This window comes from Rattus norvegicus, chromosome X, assembly GCF_021556685.1.
Source record: "Rattus norvegicus strain SHRSP/BbbUtx chromosome X, alternate assembly SHRSP_T2T, whole genome shotgun sequence".
Taxonomy (NCBI): Eukaryota; Metazoa; Chordata; class Mammalia; order Rodentia; family Muridae; genus Rattus; species Rattus norvegicus.
The window spans coordinates 5,014,413-5,037,849 of NC_141554.1; positions in this window are offsets into that span (position 1 = coordinate 5,014,413).

Sequence of the window (23,437 nt, forward strand, 5' to 3'; positions counted from 1 at the left end):
GTGCCAAATAGATTCTCTCCTGTTCTTATGAACCTAATGAAGCTGAGGTTTCACTGGACCACACTTTATTCCTCATCCTGCACATCCTCCTGAATCTTATGTTTGGCCTGAGGAAAGAATCAGGGTAAAACATCCAAAACCCTCAAGTCTCGTCATGGGAATCCAGTAAGGTAGATAATGCAGAACTGATATCAAATGGGACAAGAGAACCGAATATTATAGTCCATGCTGTCCTTTGCTTTAATGATGTCTGGTAATGTTTGGATAAAATAAGGATTTGGGAGTTTATCATTTGAGGAAGGTACACAGTATTTACACTGTTATACTCACTCTATTGATGTGCCCCCTTTGTAGACAAAATCATTGCAAAAAATTTAATTGGAAAACTGAATTTTTGAGTACACATTCAGGAATATATATAACGTCCCCTCTCAAGGAATGCAGACAAAATAATTAATACAATATTTATTCATTTGAAGGTCTGTAGGGAAAATACTTGCTTGGAGATACAGAGAAAACCTAGGGAATTGAAGAGTATGTCACAGGAATGGACCTGGGAATAAAATTATTATCCAGAAGAATCTCCTCCATTCCATGTTCCTAGATCTTTTCTTCCCATGCTAAGCCCCTAACTAACTTTCTCCATTCAGAGAATGTAACCACTAATGAAACAATCGAAGTACTTAGCATTGGAGAGATGTAGTATGTAAAGGTTTCCACTGTGTCACAGGAGACACTCATGGAAAGGACACCCTAGAAATTGGTCAATGTAAGGAAAGCTGTTTAGCATGTAGGCCATGGAAGTTCTCAGTGACATCATCATTCGGTCCTGCCTGAAATATTCTTGTATCCTGGATAGCCCTAGCAGGTTCTGTGATGTTTGTAGAGTTGTCCTCAAAGCGACTGCCTCTCAGATATTCCTTCAGTAACTCTAGGGTTTACTAATTGGCCTCTAATTCAGAGTAAACAGCCATTTGGGAGGGAGAAGAAAGAGGGTCAAGAGAATAGAGATGGGGAGAAGGAAGCTGGCATTATATCTTGGCATAAAGAAAAGAAAAACTATGTGGTTCTTGGGAAAACACACTGGGAAGATGGCTTTTGTTCTTTTGTTCTATGGGTTAAACAAGCTAATGGAGAAGTTGCTGAACATCTTAAAGACCTTTGGGCAGATGATAAATATTCTAGATACTCCTTTTTTAGATTTTAATGATCCTGGGGATTCTATGGCTGATGGTATATGTTTCCCAGGAAGAGTGCTAGAAACAGATTGATTTTTTTGATACTTTAGAAGACATGGAATTTTTCTGATACACTTGGGCTAATGGCACAAGGTATAAATGAGTTTTTTTCGATGTGGAGTTTCCATCAGAACTTTGGAAGTATAAAAAACGTTTTTGTATTTTTGAAGTCTAATTTTCACAATGACAAATTACTTTGAGGACGGAGAACAGTTTCTGTAACCCTAGAGAGGGGTGATGAAATTCCCTGAAATCCTAGAGAAGACGGTGAACATGCCTTTTTGGTAGAAGGAGGAGGTACTTGAGCATTTTGGGACAATATGGAATATCTAGCATGCCCTTGTAAGGACTGGCAACTTTCCACAATTCCTTCATCATTTTTGGAAAATTACAAGGCCCTTTGGACATATGGAGAATTTGTGCGACTCTCCTGAGGAATAGTTGTACCTTTTGGTTTCTCTTTGGCAGCATAAGATGGCAAAGGATACCTTTTGGCAGAAGGGGTAAGGTTGAAACTGTCTTCGTTCGAGGAGAAATTTCTCAAGACTCCATCAGAAGGGTCAAATCTTAACCCTTTGTTTCTAGAAACTGGATTCCTGAGGTCCATTTTGGTAGAGGGAGAATGGTGACCATTTCTCCCCAGAGTGGACATGTGAAATAAATCTACTTGGGTAGATGGGGATAGTTGTAAAGCAAGCTGTTGATTTGCAGTAGATCCTAAGACATCCTTCTCAGATGAGGAAGGTCTTAATGTACCGTGTATACGTGTAGAAATACTGACTGTGACGTCAGAATGTTGTATAGGTATTAGAGCGACCTCAGAAGATGTGACCTCTCCTAGACCATCATGGACATATGTGAGAGGGCTGAGAGCCTCATGAGCAGATAACGATGTTTCTAGATATTGTTGGGTAATTGAGGAAGTTCCAAAAAAAATTTCTTCTGCTGGAGAAGTGGAAACAGACTTTCGTGTAGAAGTGTCAGGTTCCATAGCCTGCTTGATAGGCAAAACAGGTTCCAAGGCCCCTTCAGAATATAAGGTAAAATCCAAAGTCTTTGATGTATTTTGCAGATGTTCTGGGCCAGCTTGTGGGTATAAAGAAGGACTGGAAACCCCTTGTTCATATTTGAAAGTGTGTGTAGCATCTTCTGTATTTGGGGAAGATGGCTGACCTTGAGGAGATAAGGAAGGTCCTATAGCCCCCTGTGAAGTTTGCAGAGGTTGTATGCATTCTTTTGCCCAAATGGAAAAGAAGGAATCCCTTTCCTCAGTTATCAAGGATGCTGCAGACACTGGTGTTTGCATATCATGTTCCCCCACTCCTCGTTAACATATGGTTGAATCCATAACCTTCTCTAAGATAGAAAATGTCCTACAACATCTTTTTTTATTTGTGTCACATCCACAAGTCATTTCTAAAGATGTGGCTGTGGGTAGATATCCTTTTGTAGATGTTTCTTGTCCCACAATCTCTTTATGAGGTAGAGTACTACTCAGAAAATCCTGCTCAGTTTTGGGAAATTCTAGCATCTCTGATGTATATGTGGAAAATTTTGGAGCCTCTCCTTTCAGGACAGAATGACCTAGAGTTCTCTGACGAGGTAGGGGGTGTTTTATCTTCTCTGTACATTGTATAAATATGCACAGTGCATGGCTCATTGACTGTGTGTTTAGATAAACTTGTCTCGTTTTGGGCCTGATGATAAGTCAAGAGGGTCCTTTTCAATTTTAGAGGATATTTGAGTAATGTTCTGTATAGGGACATTGGATGTACTGGGGGAGATGGAGAGTGTGCTAATCATATTTTTTATGTACAGAATGCACAAGAGTCCCTTGGGTGGACTCAGAATTTTCTATCACATTTTCCTTGGGTATAGAACTCTCAAGAGCCCCTTCTGAAGCTGGCAATGGTCCTTGATCTAAAGGTGTACATGCAGAAAATTTTGTCTCTGCCAGGGCTGGTATGTGTGTTATGAGGTTCACTTGGGGATTTGTGACTGTATTTTGTCCCCCTTGGAACATAAGTGATGATTTAAGCACATTTTTTAATAGTGGAGGACTTGGAAGGTCCTCTAGGTTTAATAGGGAAGTTCTGAAATCCCCTTTGTCAGCAGAATCAGGTTTCAAACTCATTTTACCCAAAGCAGATTGCATAACGCACTTTGTTGGAGATGGGGGACACATTTGACTGTCTTCGTGAGTGGACATAGCTCTCTGCCCTGCTTTGGCAGCTGGTGAAGGTAATACAGTCTCGTAAGGAGAGGGGGCAGGACTTAATCCATTTGTGGATTATGAGAAATCACTGAGATTACCTTTAAGATAGGAAGTTTTGCAATCCTCTTTGTATTATGGGGCCTGTTGTACCTCCCCTTGACCAGAGTTGTCTTCTTCACCACATTTGGAGGATAAGTGCAAAGACTGGAGACCTGTAGGATAGGGAATGAACATTTGAAACTCCTTTGGGAACTCTGTGGGACAAAGAAATGATCACTAGCCTGAAGATGCAGAAATGAATGCACACACCTATGGTCACTTTGTCTTTGACAAAGGTGCTAAAATTATGAAATGGAAAAAAGACAGAATTTTCAAGAAATTATGGTTCAACTGGATTTCAGGACATAGAAAAATCAATTATGTAAATAAACTCCTGGGGGGGAAATAAATGATCATCTTTATAGATGCTGATAAAATATTTTGAAAAATCAATATTTCTTCATGTTAATTGTCTTGGAAAATATTAGGAATTCAATGCCCATACTTAAACATAGTAATAGAAAATACATAAAAAAAGTTGCCAACAACAAACTTACTGAAGAGAGACTTGAAGCACTACCACAAATATCACGAACTAGAAAATTTTGCCCAATATCTACTTACCCCATCAATATAGTACTGGAAGTCTTATCCACAAAAATTAGACAAAAACATGTAGGAAAACGGAAGAATTTAGAAAGCAAGAACTTAAAATATCATGATTTAAGATGATGTGATTGTATATTTTAGACCCCAAAATTCCACCAGGGTACTCGTTCATCTGATAAACAACTTCAGCAAAGTGGCTGCATGTAAACTTAACTCAAACAAATCAAAAGCATTCTATTTCAAGGATAAACAGTATGAGGAGAAAATAAGGAAATGACAGCCTTCAAAATAGTCACAAATAATAAAAAATACCTCATCTTGACTCTAAACAAGCAAGTGAAAGCTCTGTATGACAGGAATTTCAAGTCTCTAAAGAAAAATTTTGAAGAAGATCTCAGAAGATGGAAAAAATTCCCATGCTCTTGCATGTGCAGGGTTAATATTATAAAAGTGGCCATCTTGCCAAAAGTTATCAACAGATTCAAGGCAATCACCATCAAAATTCCAACTCAATTCTTCACAGAGTTAGAAGGAGCAATTTGAAAATTCAGTTGGAATAACAAGAACCCCATGATAGAGAAAAAGTTCTTCAACAATATAAGAACTTCTGGGGTAATCACTATTGATGACTTCAAGCTGTATTACAGAACAATAATGATAAAAATTGAACGGAATGGTAAAGGGACAGTCAGGTAGATCAATGTAATATAATTGAAGGCCCAGAAATGAAGGCACACACCTATGGCCACTTGATATTTGACAATGAACCGAAACCAACCAATGGAACGATAAAATTGTCCACAAACGGTTCTCATTCGACTGGAGGTTAGCATGTAGAAGAATGGAAATCAAACAATTCTTATCACCCTGTACAAAGATCAAGTCGAAGTGGATCAAGTATCTCCACAAGAAACATATAATCTAAAACTAATAGAAGAAAAAGTGGGGAAATTTACTGAACATAACACCAATGTCTTTGCTCCAAGATCGAGAATTGATAAATGGGACTTCATAAAGCTTTTGAAAATCATAGGGCACTGGAATTTGGAAAAAGGTAATAAAATAGGTTAAGAAAAGATCTTTGCCAAGCGTCCATCTGATAGAGGGCTAAAATCTATCTATAAAAGTCTCAAGGAGTTAGACTCCAGAATATCAAATAGTCCTTTCAAAAATGGTGAATAGCACTAAACAAAGAATTCTCTACTGAGGAATATCAACATCCTTAGCCATCAGGTAAATGCAAATCAACAAATTCTGAGGTTACACAGCACACCACTCAGAATGGTAACATAAGAAATTCACAACAGATTCTGAAAAGGAGGTGGAGAAAGAGGAACTCTCCTCCTTTTTTGGTCAGATTGCAAGTTGGTATATCCATTCTGGAAATCAGTCTTGTATTTTTACAAGCTGGCAATACTGAGACCTCAGGGAAGGAAAGATTGACACTTCTGCCCACCTGTGCCCACATCCCTAGCCCAAGAAGAAACTGCATAATGCCTCTGGACACATGAATATAGGAGCAGTTAAGCTGAAGGAGCCCTGTAATCCAAACTGCACCTACTACCAATTCTCATGTGGGGTGGGGAAGACTTAGACTGTCTGAGTGGCAGAAACTCCTGAGAACTCTGCTCACATTCCTGACTCAAAAAAAAAGAAAAAAGAAATAAAAAAAAAAAAAACCACCTAGCTCCATCTGGGCATCCTGCTCATAGGGACCTACGTGCAGTAGGGGCAGGACCTCTCTCGCTGAGGCTCTCATAGTGAGCTGAAAGTCAGCCTGAGAAGCCACTTCAGGCCTCAGACCAGAAGTGAATCCAACTTTTTTCCTCTAAGTGACCTGAGTGGTGGACTCAGGACAAGCAAAGAAACAGCATCTCTGGTACCAGGCACTTCCAGTTACTAGCAAGCTCCTGAACCTTGCTGATCCCAGCCCAGAGCTCCCTGCTCCTAAACACTGTGGGAGAGAGATGAACACCCAGGAGTGTGGGCAATACTGAGCCTAGAAGGCACAGAGACTGCCATGTCTGCCCACCCATACTCTCATCTCTGGCCCTAGAAAAAACTCCATAGTGCCTCTGGACCCAGGAATATAGGAGGAGTAAAACTGCAGGAGCAGTTCTAGACTGTGAACTGGTCAAACACCTCCCTGCTCACAAATCCTGAGGGTGGGTGAACTAGATCTTCAGAGGAGCAGATACTCCTGGGAAACCAGAGGAGACTACTTTCTGCCCAGATTCCTGACTAAAGAGGAAAACACCTTGGGCCTTCTGTGTCATCTACCCCCACAGAAGAACCTAGGAGAAGTATGGGAAGTTCTTTCTGGCTCCTGCCCACAGGGAGAGATGAAAGCCAGTCACAGGAGCAATTGGACGCATGCGAGCAGAATACTCTGTTCCCATGACTGGGGAAAAAAAAACAAGTAAAACAGGTCTACAGCAGTCCTGACACATGAACCTACAGGACGGTCAAGCCACTGACAGACAAAGCAAGACAAGCAAATTCCAAAGACAACCTGATGGCTAGAGGGAAGCACAGGAAATCAAACAACATAAATCAAGACTACTTGGGTTCATCAGAGCCCAAATCTCCCACCAAAGCAAACACTGGATATCTAAACACACCAGAAAAGCAAGATCTAGATTTAAGTTCACATTTTATCATGACGATGGAGGATTTTAAGAAGGTCATAAATAACTCCCTTAAGAGAATACAGGATAACAGAAAATACAGAAGTAAACAGGTGGAATCCCAAAAAGAAGGAACACAAATACCTTAAAGAACTACTGGAAAAACAACAAAAAGGAGAAGGAAATGAATAAAAGCATCCAGGAGTTAAAAATGGAAATAGAAACAATAAAGAAATCACAAAGGAAGACAACCCTGGAGTTGGAAAACCTAGGAAAGAGACCAGGAGTCATAGATGTGAGAATCACCAACAGGATAAAAGAGATAGAAGACATAATCTAGTGAGCAGAAGTTTCCATAGAAAACATTGAGACAACTGTGAAAGATAATGTAAAACAGAAAAAGCTCCTAGCCCAAAACATACAGGAAATCCAGGACACAATGAGAAGATCAAACCTAAAGATAACAGGTACAGAAGAGAGTGAAGATTGCCAACGTCAATGGACAGTAATACCTCCAAAAAAATTAAGGAAGAAATCTTCCCTAATCTAAAGAAAGAAATGCCCATAAACATACACAAAGCCTACAGAACTCCAAATAGATTGGACCAGAAAATGATATCCTCCCATCCCATAATAGTCAAAACACCAAATGCACAAAACAAATAAAAATATTAAAGGCAGTAAGGGGAAGATTAAATTAAATATAAAGGCAAATCTATAAGAATTACACCAGAATTCTCACCAGAGACTATGAAAGCCAGAAGATCCTGGACAGATGACATAAAGACACTAAGATAACACAAACGACAGCCCAGGCAACTGTATCCGGCAAAACTCTCAATTAAAATAGATGAAGAAACCAAGATATTCAATGACAAAACCAAATTTACACAATATTTTTCTACATATCCAGTAATACAAAGGACACTCACTGGCATGCCCCAACACATAGAGGCAAGTAAAATCATAGATAAAGCAAGAATTAATTTTCACAACAAATCAAAGAGAACCACACAATCCTAAAGTAACCACCATTTATGTAATTAAGAGAAAGTGGCCATCACTATTCATTAATATCTCTCAACTTCAATGGACTCAATTCCCCACAGAAAAGACACAGACTGACAAACTGGATACACAATGAGGATCCAGCATTTTGAACTACAGGAAGCACACTTCAGAGACAAAGACAGACAGTACCTCAGCATAAAAGGCTGGAAAAATAAATTCCATGCAAATGGTCTGAAGAATCAAGCTTGAGTAGCCATTCTAAAATCATATAGAATCGACTTTCAACCAAAAGAGATCAAAAAGCTTAAGGAATGACATCTCATATTCATCAAAGCAAAAATCCACCAAGATGAACTAGAAATTATAAATATCTATGCTCCAAATACATGAAAGAAACCTTACTAAACCTCAAAAAAACATATTGCACCGAAAATAATAATCCAGGAGATTTAATCTCACTACTCCCATCACTAGACAGATAACAGAAACAGAAATTAAACAGAGACATATACAGACTAACAGAAGTTATAAACCAAATGGACTTAACAGATATTTTACAATATTCTATCATAAAACAAAAGGACAACTTCTTCTCACCACTTCATGGCACTTTCTCCAAAATTGATCATATAATCAGTCATAAAGCAAGCCTCAAAGGATACAGAAAAATAGAAATAATCCAATGCACCCTATCAGACCTCCATGGGCTAAGGCTCTTCTTCAATAACAATTAGGAAAGAACTACTCACATAAACATGGAAGTTGAACAATGCTCTACTCAATGATAACTTTGTCAAGGAAGAAATGAAGAAAGAAACTAAAGATTTCATAGAATGTAATGAAAATGAAGGTACAATATACCCAAATTTTTGAGATAAAATGAAAGCTGTGCTAAAAGGAAAACTCATAGCTGTGAGTGTCTGCATAAAGAAACAGGAGAGAGCATATGTTACCAGCTTGAGAGCACACCTAAAATCTCTAGAACAAAAAGAAGCAAATACACCCAGGAATAGTAGAAGGCAGGAAATAATCAAACTTATGGCTAAAATCAACCAAGTAGAACAAAATGGACTATACAAAGAATGAACAGAACCAAAAGCTGGTTCTTTGAGAAAATCAACAGGATACATAAACCCTTAGCCAGACTAACAAGAAGGCTCACAGAGTGTGTCCAAATTAACAAAAAAAGAATTGAAAAGGGAGACATAAAAACAGAATCAGAGAAAATTAAAAAAGTCATCAGATCATCCTACAAAAGCCTATAATCAACAAAACTTGAACATTTGGAGAAAAATGACAATATTCTAGAGTAATGCCAGGTACCAAATCTAAGTCAGGAACAGAAAAAAATGTTTAAACAACCAATAACTGCTAAGGAAATACAACCAATCATTAAAAACCTCCCTAACAAAAAGAGTCAAGGATCAGATGGGTTTTGTGCAAAAATCTATCCAGAATTCATAGAAATTTTCATAGCAATACTGTCCAAACTATTCCACAAAATTGAAACAGATGGAGCACTACTGAATTCCTTTTGTGAAGCCACAATTACTCTAATTCCTAAGCCACAAAATGACCCAACAAAAAAAGAGAACTTCAGTCCATTTTCCCTTATGAATATCGATGCAAAAATACTCGATAAAAGACTTGCAAAAAAAGTCAAAGAACACATCAAAACAATCATCCCTCATGATCAAGTCGGTTTTATCCCAGGCATGCAGGGATGGTTTTGTATGTGGAAATCTTCAACCTAATCCATTATATAATCACACTCAAAGATAAAAACCCAATGATCCTTTCATTAGATGCTGAGAATGCATTTGACAAAATTCAACACCCATCATGACAAAAGACCTGGAAAGTACAGGAATTTAAGGCCCATACCTAAACATATACAGCTAATCCATAGCTAACATTAAACTAAGTAGAGAGAAACTTAAAACAATCACACTGAAATCAGGGACTAGACAAGGCTGCCCACTCTCTCACAACTTATTCAATATAGTTCTAGACATTTTAGCCAGAGCAAGTAGACACTGAAGGGGGTCAAAGGGATATAGATCGGAAAAAAAGAAGTCAAAATAGTACTGTTTGTAGTTGATATGATAGTATACTTAGTGACCTCAAAAAGTCCACAAGAGAATTAATAAGCCTGATAAACAATTTCAGCAAAGTGGCTGGGTATAAAAATAACTCTGCAGAAAAGCTAAGCAAGCAGAGAAAGAAACTAGGGATATGACACCCTTCACAATACCCCCCAAATAATATAAAATATCTCAGGGTTACTTTATACAAGCAAGTAAAAGATATAAGCATATGAGCAGAACCTCAAGTCTCTGAACAAACTGAAGCATACTTCAGAAGGTGGAAAGATCTCCCATGTCCATGGACTGGCAGAAATAATACAGTAAAAATGACCATTATACCAAAAGCAACCTACAGATTCTTTCCAATCCCCATCAAAATTCCAATCCAATTCTTCATAGAGTTAGAGAGAAAAGTTAATAAATTCATCTGGAATAAGAAAAAACACAGAATAGCTAAAACTGTCCTCAAAAATAAAATTACTTCCCTGGGAACCACTATCCATGAACTCGAGCAGTATTACAGAGCAACAGTGATAAAAACTGTACGGCATTAAGACAGAGGTAGGCAAATAAACCAGTGGAATAGAATTGAAGACCCAAAAATCAACCCATACACCCATGGTCACTTATTTTGTGAGAAAGGAGCCAAAACCATCAATGGAAAAAAAAAGATAGCATGTTTATAGAGTGGTGCTGATTCAACTGGGGGTCAGCATGTAGAAGAATGCAGATCGAACCAGTGTTACTACACTGTAGAAAGCTTAAGTCCATCTGGATTAAAGACATCCATTTCATCACAGATACACTCAAACTAATAGAAGAAAACGTGGGGAAGCATCTGGAACACATGGGTACTGAATATAATTTCCTGAACAAAACACCAAAGACTCATGCTTAAGATCAAGAATCGACAAATGCGATCTCATAAAACTGCAAAGCTTCTGTAAGGCATAGGACACTGCTGTTAGGACAAAACGGCAACCAACAGATTGGAAAAAAGATCTTTACCTATCCTACAACAGATAGAGGACTTACATCCAAAATATACAAAGAAACCATGAAGTTAGACTGTATGAGAAAAATAACCCTATTGAAAAATGGGGTTCAGAGCAAAACAAAGAATTCACAGCTGAAGAATATCGAATGGCAGGGAAATACCTAAAGAAATGTATAATCTTTAGTCATAAGGGAAATGCAAATCAAAACAACCCTCAGATTTCACCTCACACCACTCAGAATGGATATGATCAAAAACTCAGGTGACTGCAAATGTTGCGAGGATGTGTAAAGAGATGAACACACCTCTATTGTTGGTGGGATTGGAGACTGGAACAACAATTCTGGAAATCAGTGTGGAGTTTCCTCAGAAAATTGGACATTGAGATATCTGAAGACCCAGCTACACCTTTCTTGGCCGTATACCCAAAAGATGCCCCAACATTTAACAAAGACACATGCTCGACTATGTTCATAGCAGCCTTATTTATAATAGCCAGAAGCTGGAAAGAAATCAAATGCTCATCAACAGAGGAATGGACACAGATATATGGTACATCCTCACAATGGAGTGTCATTAAGAGATACCAAGTTAATATCAATGGAGAAAATAAAACTTTACTGGCTCTTTATCTGACGTATGGATCATATCTTTTAGACACAAAATACCTTATGCTTCATAAATAAAGTAATGCAATTAAATACGCTATATATTTGAATAAATGCTTAAAATAATGGCACAGTAATTATCAAAAATTACATGAAAAATACTAAACCCACAAATCATTGCTGAAGTACAATTACAAATAACAGTGTTTGTATAGTGTTGCTGGAACAAAGAACCCTGGTATAAGTTTGTTGGGTCTAAAATTTAATATAGTTATTAAAGAAATTAATATAAACCTGAAAACTGAAATTATTTGTGATCCAATAGTACCACTTATGGAATATCTACCTGAAGGAATCTGTCTACCCCAGTTTTAATTCCATGAATGTCTTTACCTTCTAGCTCTTCACAATATCCATGTTACAAAATTGGAAAAATAAATTATATAGGCACTAGACCTTTATTTAACCAACAAAAGAGCAAAATTATATCATTGGCATGGATATTGATGAAAATAGATATCATTGTGCCAGTTGAAAAATCAGAAGTATGAAGACAATTATATAAATCTTATTAAAGTGGCCAACTGCTGTTTGTTTGACTTTGAAGCCTCTTCTATAGAAGGAAAGTCAGATGTCATGTTATAATCATGGTCACATTTTTCCCATGGTTCACATGGCCATAGAGAGGATTCTACTATTCCTGTTTTCCTAAATATCCATGTTGTCAAACTGCCTTCCAATTCTTATTGTTTTTGTCCATACATTACTGCTTTTATGAGCTGTGGTCAGAGAAATGAGTAGGTGTACTGTGCAGCAATTACTGTAGTTTGTGTAACTGGTATAAGTGCTAAGAAAGTGAGAAGAAGGGAGCTGAGTATAAGGCTAGGGAAACATTGCAGAAAAGGAGAAGGCAGAATTTGAGGAACGAGAAGATGAAATTGTCCCATCTAGACATGACACAGTTATTGGACCTATGGGCTCACTGCATCTACAGTCATATGACAAAGTCCTGTACATAATTAAGACAATGGATTAGGGAAGATCCAAGCAGGCAGTACTCAGTGAACCAATGGATTATAAAGAAAATAAAACAGGAAAACATAAAGAACATGAAGCTGAAAAGGGAATGTATCCAGAGAGTGTAGAACCAAGTTAAGGATCGGTGTGATCAAGGTACATTGTATACATGTGTGAGGAATAAATAAAAATTCTAAAATAAAAAAAAATTCTGAAAATATATTAATGATTTCTATATCCTATGGAAGTCATTTTTCTCAAAAATAGAATAGAGTATCCTAACTTTTTGTAAGTTGCAGAAAATTCAGTGAAAAAATTTAGTTACCTTAGTTCAGTGAATGCTGTCTGCATTATGGAAATATCAAACTTAGGCTCATTAATCTGTACAGTTAACTTATATCACCTGTTCAAATAAAATAAAATGAAACACTGCATAATGATCCACCAAAACCAAACTGCACACTAGAGATTGAAATCCAAATCGAAAAATGTCCTGTTCTTAACCTCAACAATTTTACTCTTCGAAACTCCAAATTCTTATGAATATAAAAGTTCTAACCTGATACTCAGCATATATTATGGTGTCTCTGTGACTTATGTGGTAAGACTTTTAGGGTGGCACATTGCCATCAATTATGTCATTCATTTTTAAAATCCTAGGACAACAAGATCTAAAATCCATGGGCTTTGGTTCTGACAGCCAGGGATTGCACTCTGTACATTATCACTTTATATTAATTAGCTAAACTATGAAAGGCAATTTGCTGCCTCACAAAATTATATTGATTCATTGCTATGGTTATGACAAGGGTTTCTTTTAAAAATAGAAATAAATTTCTCTTGACAAATTTTACTTTCTCTTCTGGTGTTTTGTGGGGTTTTGATGAGCTTAAACCTCTCCTTCCCAACATAGCACTGACAATAGATTATTTCTCACTGTAGATCCTAGTCACACTAAAGAAAGGAAAAACACTGAATATAGTATGTGCTTTGTACTCTGTCCCAACAGATCGTTTTTGACCTCTTCTTCATCATCTTCACCACTACCACCACCACCACTACCACCACCACCACTACCACCACCACCACCACCAACACCAACACCACCACCACCATCATCAACATCATCAACACCATCATTATCTAATTTACATGAAATTGAATTTGGAATTTTGATACACCAAAGAATGAAATGAGAAGTATTGTGCTTGAATAAGATATATTAATGAATACTAAGTCCTGTACAGTCATTTTAATGTTATAAAGATATTGCAAAAGTTGCTTCAGATGATTGAATGAAATGCTAGTGCCCTATACAACAGGGTTTGGGAGTCCCTTAGTGAGAGAATGGTACTTTACAGCAAGGCCTTCATTATCAGATTTTGACTCAACAAATCTGACAACGAAGTGAAATTGTCACAGAAATAGGATAGTGCCTCTCTAGAAACAGCTTTTATCCACTAATATGCATTTACTTCTATTTCTTAATTGTCATGTTGATATGGGCTTAGGATACATTATGTTCTATTTATTAATGATATTTTAGTATTACTTGGTTTAATTTTGAAAATTTAAAAGGAACATACCTATGCCATGATTGTATCCCATAGAACTTTTAATTTGATCTTGAAGAGATTCATGAAAACTGAAGTATCGAAAATGTATACCTTCCCATTCAAAACTTGTAACATCCATCATGTGAAACTCCCACTGAACCTCTGTGGATTGATGTATCTGAAAGCATTTAAAGACTCTCCTACTGCATTACTGCAACTCTACAGAAGCTTCACTCCCATATTGGCCGTTCCAGATTGGCTGTAAATAAATCATTTGCTGTGTCTTCGAAAGGGTTTTAAATATTTTCATTAACTTTTGATGTGGAGCTACTTAGGACTTTGAGAAAAGGGGACAGACAGGCCCTAGAAAGTATGTTTTTAAAATTATTTTCTTAAAATTAGACTTTCTCTTGCAATATTTTTGAATTATGATTTCCCTTCCCTCTACTACCCCATTCTTCTATGCCTCTCTAGTCATCTGTTTCTACATTCTTCTGACTCTCAGTAGAAAACAGTCATCTATGGGATAAAAATAAAATGAAAGTTAATGAACTGGAGTAGAACAAAACAAGCAGATAGAAAAGAGCCAATGCATGCTACAAGAATCAGATACAGACACAGAGACCCAGACTTCCATTCACATACTCATGAATTCCATGGAAACATAAAACCAGGAAAAAATATATACACAAAACATACAGAGAAAAAATTAATAAATAAATAAACAAATAGCAAAAGGAAAAAAAACATTCTGAAGAAAAAGTCCTAACAAGGATTTTCCAAAGATAATATTGAGTTCCCTTAGTGCTTTATATGCAGTCTACCCTTAAAATTAGTTTGGTTACCCAGTGAAATTGCCTTGGAGAAAACTAAGTTTTCATTTTCTAATGATAACCCATTGAAGATAACTTCCAGTTTAGAGAGAAGGTGAGATGCAGGGCTTGGCTTCTTTCAAGGGCTAATTAATAATTAAGGGCATCTGTGAGATGCTGTCCTCTGAGCATGATACATTTGTGGCACTCAGGAACTCACAATAGTTACATCTATCTGAACAGACTCTATACAATATTGATACTGCCTATACAAAGGAACTAAGCGCAGTGCTGGAAATAGAAAATGATGTAGCTACGGGCGTCTTACCAGGTGTTACATGTATAGCTTCATGCACATGTTCACAGAAGAGGCTCAGTTTATATCCAGGGGGTCATGAAGCAAAAAAGATAAAAGACATGCACGTTCTATGGGATTTGGTGTAAAGAGAGTATGTTGATTGGGAAAGATATTAGATTGAGAGTGTAGAGGGCTTCCATACATGTGTTGTGCAAGTGTGGAATTGTCAAAGAATAACTTGCTTTCTTAAAACTTTCAAATGTAACCACTAAGAACGGTTTGGCAGACATTCTTTCAAATCTACTCTATTTGTTTTTAAAATTGGGTCTCATAGTGTAGCTCAAATTGAACTAGAACTCCCAGTGTTCTATCTACTGCTTCCCATGCTCTTGTAGCAGGTTTACTCTACATTGACAAAATTATAGAATATGTGTAAATCTTCTGTTTATGAAGTTTGATTACATAATGCAATATTCTGTCATGTGTTTTTCTTTTAACAATATATCTTGAATACATGTGCATGGGGAATTTCTTCATGGAACATCATCCATTTAATAAATGGTAGTATACTCATTTATTTAAATAATAACCTCATGGTGGCTTTCATATTATTTTCATTTTCATTAACTAAAGTTAGCTACAGAAAATCAGCATGGACACTGACTCAGGCACTGTGCTCAGTGGTGATTATTTACATTATATTTTGTATAAATTACAAAACACGTTGTTGGAATGATGTCAAGGCTGTTAAGTAATGTAATATTTGTATAAATACTGCCAATTTCCATCTCAGAGACTATAATAAATACATATAGTAATCAATTTTATGTGAAAGAACCCATAGTATACCATTCAAAATTAAATGAGACATATATTTTAAAAGGGTATCAGTCTCTGACTTCTGTCATATTTTGAATAGGGGAAGTATTGACGAAGTTGAAGCAGAGGGCAACCTCTATAGGAAGACCACCAGTCTCAAATAACCCGGACCTCTGAGATCTCCCAGACACTGAGCCACCAACCAGGCAGCATACACAAGCTGGTCTGATGCCCTGACGCATGTATAGCAGAGGACTGACTGGTCTGGCCTAATCCTTGAGAGACTTGAGGCCACAGGGATTATGGTGTCTGGCAGGATTTGGGGAAAATCCTCTTGGAGTCAGGGAAGGAAGAGGTGGAATGGGATAAAGAATTCTGGGAGGAGACCAGGAGAGTGTACAATGGAAAGAATGTAAATAAATAAAATAATTTATAAATAGATTCACTTATAAATTCAAATGCTAGATTCTTTTTAACATCTACATTGCAATTCAATCATGAAGTTTAGCGTTTTATGCTTACTGAACTGTGTAAGCTTTAATCCTTAACTTCCTCTTCATACTATTTGCGAATTTTCTTTTTTACTACATTGCATCAATTCTGTTTGCATATATAGAAGGCTTACTCTTTATAATTTGTGCAGAAAATAGATTTATGAATCTTTTTATATTAATGATCTGTTATGTGTGAATGTCTATGTATAGATTTGTGCATATGAACACAGGTACATGGGGAGACCAGGAGCTGCTTTTGTAGATGGTCACAAGTGGCTTCATGGGTGTTGGAAACCGAACGTGTTTGCTATTAAGAACAGTAAGTACTCTTAACCACTAAGCTAATACTACAGTACTCACTCCATAATAAAATCAACCTATTTATAATTTTCTGATGTATTTCAGGGTATCATTGAACTTGAGACATCTTGCCACGTTTTAAGTGTTATGACTACATACAAGCATTATTTATTCCAGCTTTCTTTTCTTTATCATCTTAAGATGTGTTGGATTAAATATGTTAATATTATGCACTAAATCCTTCAAATGTTTACTTACAAAACCTTGGGTTAGTGTCTGTTTCTTTCCTCTGCAATGACTATATTAATTTTACACCTTGCAGTTCTCTCTTTACACAGTCCATCTGATGTGTTTTTGCTTTCATATAGAATGAAGTAAGAGCTTTTTAGTTGTTCTTTGAATAGTTAATGTACTAAGAAAATGTTTTGAATTTTCTATTTGAAGGGCAATACATTAATTTTTAAAATATTCCTAGAGTTTTGTTTTTTTTCTTAGTATTATTGTTCTCATTAGTCTCATTATTAATATTCTGTGTAAGCTTTTATGTGTTCTGGTCATATAGTGAATATAGAAGTCTCCCAAACATATATGAGTAGGTATCTAATTTAGGTTCTTGGCTTTTCATGCCATGGAATTTTATCTGCTAAACCACCTCACTGGAACACACTCTAACACTTTAAGGTGACATATAGCTCCAGGCTGCTTTTATATATACAATGTTTTCATCATTTGGCTTTTAATAAATATTTTTGATTATTCTAATATATTTTATTTTCCATGTCCACTAGGTAACTCTAGTATGCTTATTTTAATATTTAATTATTTTAATCATAATTATGCATTTGATACCTAGATAATGTAAAATTATCTTAGATACAATTGAATACATGCAATTAGTTACCTAAAGCATGAAGCTTGGTACATAATTTTGTTCATCATTACTATGCATTTGCATAAAACAGGATATTTCAAAGTCACAATCCTGATGCCAATTTTACACAGTATGACAGCTAATAACTATCTGTGATTTTTAATCACTTAAAAGGATTTAGGATTATATTGTTAAATGATATTTCCCCAACATCAAGTAAATAGATTTTATTTTGCTTCAATTAAGTAAATGTGCTATAGCAGGAAAATTTTAATTTCCTTTTATTAGTTAAGACTAAATTTAACTTTTACATTCTCCTGCCTATCAGAAAGTCAATATTCTATTACAGGAAGAAGTGCCAGGCACTGGTCGAATTTCTAGTATAACCTGTAATTACAATCATCAGTCTTGTCAGTTTTAAGTGATTGTTCACAACATGCCTGGAGAACACAATGATCAACATGGCAGAATATCCACGATGGCAGGGCAGTGGCATAAATAGCTTGGTAATAGCAAAAAAACTCTCTAATTTTGCTTAAGTCCTGTTCAATGAACATGGATGGTACTGGTAATTTACCCATGTGTAGAAGGCTATTGAAGCTGTGGTTATGGGGTAGAATGAAAAGCCCCTTACTTACTTAAGCAAGTATCTTACCTAACAACAATCAAAGCCATGTGTCCTTATATACAGAATTAATTACAGTCTCTGCAACAAAGATCACAGGAAAAACCCCAGCCATTCAAACTGCAGGTTAGCAATTTCAAGTCCAGTCTCAATGGCTCTATCTACAAAATGTCACTTGATTCAAGGCTGAGAAACATTACAGAGGAGGGTGCGAGAAGATTGTAAAAGACTAAAGAGTACTACGAGATGGGTTCTCAAAGTAACACCAGAAATTACACTCATAATGTCTCACTAACATGACTGCCTACACAACAGCTGAGGAAGAGAGGGAATGGGGAAGAATTAAAGTTTAGTTTTCTTTCTGTTTCAACTCCTCCTCCTCCTCCTCCTCCTCCTCCTCCTCCTCCTCCTCCTCCCTCTTCCTCTTCCTCTCTCTCTCTCTCTCTCTCTCTCTCTCTCTCTCTCTCTCTCTCTCTCTCTCTCTCTCTCTCTCTCCCCCTTATTGGACTTAACCTTTGTACATGGTCATAAGAATGGGATATTTTTCAGTCCCCAGCTCCGAAAAAAAGAACCAAAAAAAAAAAAAAAAAAGAATAGGATTTTTTCCCTTCTTCTACACGCTGGCTTCCAGTAGAATAAGCCCTATTTTTGAAAAATGATATGTTTCTTCCTTTGATGATTTTATCTCCTTTACCAAAGATCAACTGATAGGTGTGTGGGTTCATTTCTGGGTCTTCAATTCTATTCCATTGTCGATGTCTCTGTCTCTGTACCAACACCGTGCACTTTTTATCACTGTTGCTCTGTAATACTTGTTGAATTCTGGGTTGAAGATTTCCCCAGAAGTTCTATTATTGTTGAAGATAGTTTTCACTTTCCTGGCTTTTTCTTAATCCAAATGAATTTTAACATTGTTTCTTCTATCTCTATTAAAGAATTCAGTTGGATTTTTGATGGAGATTGCATTGAATGTGTAGTTTGCTTTTGGCACAATGGTCACCTTTACTATATTACTACTGTCAATCCATGAGCATGGAAGCTCTTTCTATCTTCTGAGACCTTCTTCAATTTCTTTCTTCAGATACTTGAACTTCTTGCATACAGATCATTCACTATCTTGGTTAAATTCACACCAAGATATTTTATATTATTTTGGACTATTGTGAAGTTTGTGAAATCACTATTTTCTTTCTCAGCCTGTCTATGGATACATTGAGGAGAGGAAGGCTCCTGGTATGTTTGAGTTAATTTTATACCCTGACATTTTTCTGAAGTTGTTTATCAGGTTAAAAAGTTCTCTGGTGGAACTTTTGGGATCACTTAATTATACTATCATATCATGTGCCAATAGTGATATTTTTATTTCTCCCCTTTCCAATTTGTATCCCATTGTCTTCCATTTGCTGTCTGATTGCTCTGGCTTTGACATGAAGAACTGTATTGAATAAGTGGGGACAGAGTGGGCAGACTTGTCTTGTCCTTTATTTTAGTGAGATTGCTTCAAGTTTCTCTCCATTTAGTTTGATCTTAGCTGGAGGATTTCTGTATATTTCTTTCACTATGTTAAGATACGGACATTCAATTCCTGATCTTTCCACGACTTTTATCCTGAATTGCTGTTGAATTTTGTCAAATGCTTTCTCAGTATCTAATGAAATGACCATATGTCCCTATCTTTGAGTTTGTTTACATGTTGGATCACATTGATTGTTATCTGTATATTCAAACATTGCTGCATCCCTGATCATGACGGATGAATATTTTGATGTTTTTTTAGATTTGGTTTGCAAGTATTTTATTGAGTATTTTTGCATCAATATTCATAAGGGAAATTGATCTGAAGTTCTCTTTCTTTTTTTGGTCTTTGTGTGGTTTAGGTATTAGACTAATTGTGGCTACATAGAAGCAATTTGATAGTGCTTTGTTTTAATTTTGTGGATTAGTTTGGACAGTATTTTTACAAGGTCTTCTATGAAGGTTTAATAAAATCCTGTACTGAACCCAACTGGAACTGGGATCTTTTTGGTTGGGAGACCTTTAATAAATTCTTTTATTTCTTTAGGATTAATGGGGTTGTTTAGATGGTTTATTTGTTCCTAATTTAATGTTGGTACCTGGTATCAGTCTACAAAATTGTCCATTGCCTCCATATTTTCCAATTTTCTTGAATATAGGCTATTATAGTGAAATCTCATGATTTTTGCAATTTCTTCAAATTCTGTTTTTATGTCTCCCCTTTCATTTCTGATTTTGTTAATGTGGATACAGTCTCTGTGACCACGGGTTTGTCTGGGTAAGGGTTTATATATCTTGTTTTTCTCATAGAAACAGATTCTGGTGTTGTTGATTATTTGTAAAGTCCTTTTTGTTTCTACTTGATTCATTTCATCTCTGAGTTTGATTATTTCCTGCCTTCTACACCTCTTGGGTTTACTTATTTCTTTTTGTTCTAGAGCTTTAGGTGTGCGGTCAAGCTGCTGATATATGCTCTCTCCTGTTTCTTCTCCCAAGCATTCAGAGCTATAAGTTTTCCTCTTAGTACTGCTTTCATTGTGTCACATATGTTTGGGAATGTTGTATCTTCATTTTCATTAAGTTCTAAGAAGTCTTTAATTTATGTCTTTATTTCTTCCTTGAACACATTGTCATAGAGTAGAGCATGGTTCAAATTCCATGTATACATGAGCTTTCTATCATTATTGTTTTTGTTCAAGACCAGTCTTAGTGTATGGTGATCTTACAGAATGCATGGGATAATTTCTATCTTCCTGTATATATTGAGACCTGTTTAGTGACCGATTATATGGTTAATTTTTGAGAAGGTTCATTGAGGTTCTGAAAATAATGTATATATTTTTATATTTAGGATGGAATATTCTATAAATATCTGTTAAATAAATTTGGTTCATAACTTCTGTTAGTTTCTCTACATCTCTGTCCAAATTCTGTTTCCATGATCTCTCCAGTGATGAGAGTGGGGTGTTGAAATCTCCTACTATTATCTATCATGTGAAATGCAATGTATGCTATGTACTTTAGTAAGTTTTTTTTTTTTTAATGAATGCAGGTGCCCTTTCATTTGAAGATACATAGGATGGAGAGTTCATCTTGGTGGATATATCCTATGATGACTATGAAGTCATCATCCTCTTTATCCTCCTTAGAAAGGCATTTCCTTCCTTATCTTTTTTTAAAGACTTTTGGTTGAAATTCAATTTTATTTGATATTATAATCCAACTTCAGCTTGCTTGTTCAGGCAATTTTCTTGAAATTTGTTTTCCAGGCATGTACTCTGAGGTAGTATCCGTCTTTGTCTCTGAGGTGTGTTTCCTGCCTACAGCTAAATGCTTCATACTCTTTCTGTATCCATTCTGTGAGTCTGTGCCTTTTCATTGCGGACTTGAGTCCATTGATGTGGAGAGATATTTATTGTTCTAATTAGAGGTAGAATTATGTTTGTTTGTCTCTCTTTTCATTTCATTGCAAGGAAATTATATTCTTGTTTTTGGTATGATGTATTTTCTCTCCTTGTGTTGGTGTTTTCCATGTATTTTCTTTTGTATGCCTGGATTTGCTGAAAGACATTTCATAAATTTGGGTTTTTCATGGAATATCTTGGTTTCTCTGTCTATGTTACTTGAAAGTTTTACTGGATACAATAACCTGGTCTGGCAATTTTGCTCTCTTAGGGTCTATTTGACATCTGTCCAGGATATTCTCACTTTCATAGTCTCTGGTGAGAACTCTGGTGTAATACTTATAGGTCTGAGTATATATGTCACTTCGACCTTTTTCCCTTACTGCTTTTAATATTCTTTCTTTGTTTTGCACATTTGGTGTTTTGATTATTATGTGATGGGAGGAATTTCTCTTCTGTTCCAATCTCTTTGGAATTCTGTGTGCTTCTTGTTTGTTTTGGGGCATCACTTTCTATAGGTCAGGGAAGTTTTCTTTTTTAATTTTCTTGAAGATATTTACTGGCCCATTAAGTTGGGAGTCATATCTTTCTTCTATACCTATTAACCTCAGGTTTAACTTTTCATTTCCGTCTGGATTTCCTTTAAGTTTTGGGCCAGGAACTTTTTGTTTTTACATTATCTTCATCAGTTGTGTCGATGTTTTCTATGGAATCTCCTGCCCCTGAGATTCCTCTTCTATCTCTTGCATTCTGTTGGTGATTCTTGTATCTCCGGATCCTTGTCTCTTCCTTTGTTTTTCTATGTCCATCTTTGTCAACTTTTTGCTTTCTTTATTATTTCTATTTCTATTTTCAAATCGTCCACCTGTTTGGTCATGTTTCCTGTAATTGTTTCATGGATGTTTGTGTTTCCTCTCAAAGGGCTTCTACTTGTTCACTTGTGTTTTCCTGGATTTTTCTAATGCAATTCTTTAGGTATATCTCAAATTCCTCCGTCACTATCAACAAATGTGATTTGAAATCTAAATCTTGCTTTTCTGGTGAGTTTATATATTCAGTGTTTTCTTTGGTGGGATAACTGGGCTCTGCTGATGCCAAGTAGTATTGGTTTTGTTTCTTAGGTTTCTACGCTTGGCCCTAGTCATTGAGTTGTATTTGGTGTTCTGTTCTCATGTGTGTAAGCAGCTGTCACCCCTATGGGATTTGGGTACAGGGAACTGTTTGCCCATTCAGCGCATTCCTCGCTGCAGACCAGAATCCTGTGTACCAGTGGCAGACGGTTTCTATATCACAGTGTCCAGAAGCACTGTTCAATTTCTCCTTGCATCAGGGATCTCTGCTGAGGTGCGGAGATGTGTCAATATGTCCTGCAGCCTCAGGATTTCCCACGAATCATTTTTGTTGGACAAATTTAAATGTAAATATAACATTCTAGTTCTTGAGTTGATTTTCTGAAAATTTAACTGTGAGAGGAAAGGCCACACTCTCTACTTAAAGAGATGCCTATACAAATACAGTACCTACTAATGAAAAGGAAGTTTCTTTATAAATATTTCAGATTTTAAAAAGTATTCATTTTCTGTGTTTTTTACTTCTGTTTGTTTGTTTGTTTTAATTTAATATTGAGAAATATTTACAGTACATCAAAATAAGTGTGAAATGCATCACAAGAGAATCCTTTGCATTCCACAATTGTTCTACAATTTCAGAGTCCACTGAGATGTCAAGTATGTACAACAGACCTCCTGCTTCATAAATGTCAGAGCTTTAAGTATGTCTCATATTCTCTACACTT